Source organism: Tupaia chinensis, unplaced genomic scaffold (genome assembly GCF_000334495.1).
Source record: "Tupaia chinensis unplaced genomic scaffold, TupChi_1.0 Scaffold000522_1, whole genome shotgun sequence".
In the NCBI taxonomy this organism is placed as follows: Eukaryota; Metazoa; Chordata; class Mammalia; order Scandentia; family Tupaiidae; genus Tupaia; species Tupaia belangeri.
The window spans coordinates 101,089-105,978 of NW_006160035.1; the positions used below are offsets into that span (position 1 = coordinate 101,089).

Consider the following 4,890-nt stretch of genomic DNA (forward strand, 5'->3'; position numbering starts at 1 on the left):
GGACTTGAACCATAGTTGGCTACATGGGAGTCCAGTGACATAGCCATTACGCCAACTGCTAGTTCTGAGTTGTCTTTCTTAAAGGTAGCATAAATATGGATTCTGTTTTTGTCCATTCAGCTAGTCTCTGTCTTTATTAGGAGAATTTAATCCATTAACCTTCAACATTATTATTGATATTTGCAAACGTATCCCCGTCATTTTGTTAGTCATTTTCTCAATTGTTCTTTGTTGTCTTATTTCTGTTCGTCTCTCTTTAGTTTTCTTGATACAATACTCCCCTCAGCTCTTTTTTATAAAACTGGTCTAATATTGGCAAATTCTTTCAGTTTTTATTTATCTGAAAATATTTTTATTTGTTCTTCCCATAATTTTACTTGATATAGTATTCTTGGTTGAAATCATTTTTCTTTTAATGTTTTGAATACATCTTCTCATCCATTCATTGCCTGAATTGTTTCAGTTGAGAGTGCTGATGTTAGCCTAATGGGATACCCTTTATAATTAACTTGCCACTTTTAGAATATTGTCTTTGTCTTTGGTTTTTACCAGCCTGACTATGATGTTGGGGAAGATCTTTTTGTGTTGATTCTATTTGGGGTCCTTTTTATTTCTTGGGTCTAAATTTCTTTATGTTTCTCTATATTTGGAAAATTTTGAGATAGTATTTATTGAAGGTTTTCCATGCCTTTAGTATATTCTTCACCTTCTGGAATACTCATTATTCACATATTTGGGCATTTCACAGTGTCTAGAATTTCCTGTATGCTGTCCTCATTTTTTGTCTTTTAATTATTTTAATAATTATATCTAAATTTTATTTATTATTATTTAATTTGCTATCTTTTAATTTTTTTAATAATTATTTTTTAATTTTATTTATTATTATTTAATTTGCTATAGTGCACTTGCACTCACCAGAGAGAGAGAGAGAGAGGGAGACAGAGAGAGAGAAAGAGAAAGTGAGAAAGCAAGCTGCCATGTCTAGAATGTGAACCATAAGTAACCATGTGGGAGGCCAGCACTTCAACCACCATGACATCTGCTTGTCCAAGTCTCAGAATTTTTTAAAAGTTTATTCATATATTGAGGAAGAGATAGGCACCCTGTTCAGGACCCTGCCATACCATAGTCATCCCCTAGCTTTTTAGCCAGGTAGGATTGCAGGTGATTGTGTTCAGGTTGATCCTGGATTCAAACCTGTACATCTTATGGGGCTGCAGTATTGTGTAGAAGCACCCTATTGCCCATGCCACCACAGTGAGACCCTTTTTCTATATGATTAATCCTGGTTTTACCATTACTTTTCTTTAAGAGTTTAACAACTTTGTATTCTTTTTTTTTAGATTAATTAATTTGCATTTATTCACTGAGCATTGTCACAGCATACAAAATGTAATTTCTGAACCAGTAGATATTGTATAGTAGCTAAATCATACATGTTATCATCAATAATTTTCCAATTCTAGTTTCATATATATATATATATTATATATATATTCCCCCTATTTCTCACCCTCTGCTATTTCCCACACTTCTCCCACTTGTTCTCCATTACTTTTCCCCGCACATTTTATTGATCAAATAATCTAGTTTTGATAGCAAGCTCTGCTGCTATATACATATCTATGAATACATGTGTGACTTAAGGCATAAAACTCTGAGTAGAATGAATACCCATGTGGAGGTGGGCCTGGGTTTGTGCCTTTCTAGAAATAAGTGAGGAAGAAGTCTTGGCAGAAAATCTTAATTTTAAATCTCTGAAAGCACTAGTTCACAGCTGTTATTCAGAATCCATGTTAAGGTGGGCCCAAGTTTGTGCCTTTCCTAAAAAAGAAGGGTGTCCTCAATTTTTTTGGTTGTCTTTTCATTCTCTTTAGTGATTGGTGTATTTTGGAAACTTTATCTTCAAGGTCAGAGATTCTTTCTTTTGCATGTCCACTCTTCTGTTAATACTCTCTAGGGAGATTTTAATTTTGTATTGTAGTCTTCATTTCCAGAACTTCTATGTGATTGTTTTTTAGATGTCTTTCTTTTAATGAAATTCTTCTTTCATGTCTTGAAATGACTTTCTCATTTTCTTGAACTGGTTGTCTATTTTCTCTTGCATCTTATTGAGTTTTGTCACTATAAATCTCCAGAATTCTTTTTCTAAAATTTCTGTGTATTCCTTTGTCCTATCTATTGTTGGCAAGGGATTACAACACTCATCTGGAGGAGAGTTACCCCAGTTTTTGGTCATGTTTCTTTGAGATCTGCACTGGTTTTTGGTTATACACTGGTCACAGCAAGTAGATAAAATACCCTCATAACTTTACAAACTATTTTCTACCAAAAAAGAAGATAAAAGGTTTCTTTCCTGGTTAGCGCCTGTTGCAGGTATCAATGTGAAAGAGTTCAGAGTAGCCATCAGTGTGCTTTGATGAGTACAAAGCAAGTTTCTGTTGTTCATATTTTTGGAGGGACCCAAGATAAAAGGCAGGAGTCTCCGACTGAACAAATTATACTATTTGTGTTTCCAACATTAAAAGGCAGAAATAGTAGCACTGAAGTAAAATGTGCAGCAGAGGATTAAAAAAGGGATCTGAATTCAGTGGGCACATACGTTTAAGTTCACTTTGTTGTAGATAGTTTAAGATATGGTCACTTCTTAGTCCTTAATTCTCCAAGTCTAGATGTATAAATTAAGAATATGAATCCTGCTGTAAAATTTTGGAGATAATGTCCACCTTAATCTAACTGATAACCAAAAGATACTTTCACATCAAAGAGATTATTTTAAAAGGCTGTGTCAAATTCAAAAGTCAAAATAAAATGAAGAATGCAAATACAACTATAATGTTCTACTGCCAAGATTTTGCCAACAGTGTAGCTTCAGTGATGCTGTCTCATGCAATGGCCTTTCATTTGCCAGGTTCCTCTTTCAGATCCAAGTTTCTGTGCCACCTCTTGCATGAGGTCCTCTCCCATCTAGGCTATGTAACATCCTGCCAACCACTATTCCACATGGATCACTGGGACCTCGATCACTGTGCCCAATATCCCTGTGATCATCACCACCATTTCTCATGTGTTGATCTCTTACAGTTCTTTTTTTTTTCTCTTTCACATTTAAGCATACTTCCCCACAAAACATAATTGGTTTTGCAGTTAACATTATCTTAATTGGTTCAGAGTCATCAAAACCACACAACCAAAAATTGGAAACTTCCCCCCAACACCCTTGGTATTGATGTGAATTTTAACAGTGTTTCCAGAACTTATGAAAAATTCTTTCAGTTCACTTGATGAATGTATATAGAAAAATTAAATAATAAACACACACACACACGCAAACCCCACTGAGAAAAACAAATCTTACAGTTCACTTTCATCAATATCATGTGGTAAGTCACCAACAAAAAGTTGATGACTATCTGGACAGAAAATTATTCAATGGTTATCAGAGTCATTCTTTTCCATATGTTCCTAGTCTTTGTCCTCTACGAGGAAAACTCGGTCATTTTCTAGGTCATTTTTTATGCACAAGAGATGACTGAGACTGAACTTATGGTTTAGCTTTAATTCTTGACTTTGGTGGTGTTTTGGGAAAACGCAGCACTCTCTAGAAAATAAGAGAACTCTTTATTATTATAATGCTAGTGGGTGTGAAGGAGTTAACACTCTGAGTCGTGTCCCCCCTCCCACCCAGTCCTCCCCCCTGTTCCCATAAGCACAGTCTTTTATCTGTATTTGGGAGTTTGGGGGGAAGGGGGAGCTTCAGCAGGTTAAGGGTATCCTATCAAAAAGAAGCTCAAAGTTTACTCTAAAGAAGAAAGTGCCAGATAAGCAGGGTGTCCCCTTCTCAAGGTCTCAGGTTGCCTTTATCCTTTATCACTTCAAAGGGGAAGAGGCAGAGATTTAGCAGAGGCCTGGGAAGTGTCAGTAATTGCAGCCCTTGGGTTATTGTGAGTTCCACACCATGAAGAGGTGTAGTCAGGAGAGGCCGGGTGCAGGTCTCAGTATAGCTGCCCACATCAGTGTGTCTTGTGGCAGAGAAACAGGTTCTGCAGGAGGAAGAGGAGTGTATTTCTAATGTCTTTTAAGTTCTTCTCCTCCACCTGTGATTTCAATTCTTCAGACTCTCTCAGATTTTTTTTCAGGTTCAGGTTCATGGGAGGATTTTTCCAAAGGCTATTACTCACAAGGTGAGCTTCATAACAACCACGGTTAACATTTTCTTGCAGAGGTTCAAGAGATGGTTGCCTTTTTTTTCTTGTTCCTCTTCTAATTCATCTTCAGATTCTTCAACAAATTCTGGTTCAGAACCACCAAATAATTCATCTTTATTACAAAGCATATTACTGTGAACATAAAACTTACTTGGAATAGATCTTTTGGGAGCCAGAACAAAGGTTTGCATGGATTTCCTGTCTGTCCACTGCTAGATAGCAAACCTGTGACCTGGACAACCATTCTATCACTCAAAGTTTCATGAGCATCTGCATGATGAATTTTAGTGTGAATTCACTGAAGTTCAGAGATGATACTTTGTGTTGTATATCATTTTGGTTATAAAACACTTCCTAGGGCTTTTCACTTGCATTTACTCCACCATGACTACAGGAAGAATTCCTGCCATAAAACTTGTGTAAATATTCTGGTGCTTTATTCAGCAAAGCAGAATACTGCCTCTCAATCTCCCACTCTATAAGCAGTGGACTGGACTTCTCCATAACTATTTCTTTGTTGCCCAGTATCAAATGCTCCAACCAACAACAGTGGCAGGCCTGTCACTTGGAGGTCAACAGGAGAGTCACTAAAGATGAGTTGCTGCAGATTTTTCTTGTTCACCACCCGCTCTCTCAGACAAAAATGAAAGCTCAGCAGCAGGAGCCTCAGGTTCGTTTC

General features: G+C 36.7%; 1 pseudogene; it reads right to left on the minus strand.

Moving 5' to 3' along the window:
- Window positions 1-2,833: 2,833 nt before the first annotated feature.
- The window catches only part of LOC102468933 (ras GTPase-activating protein-binding protein 2-like), a 2,328-nt pseudogene continuing 271 nt past the window's right edge, over window positions 2,834-4,890 (minus strand).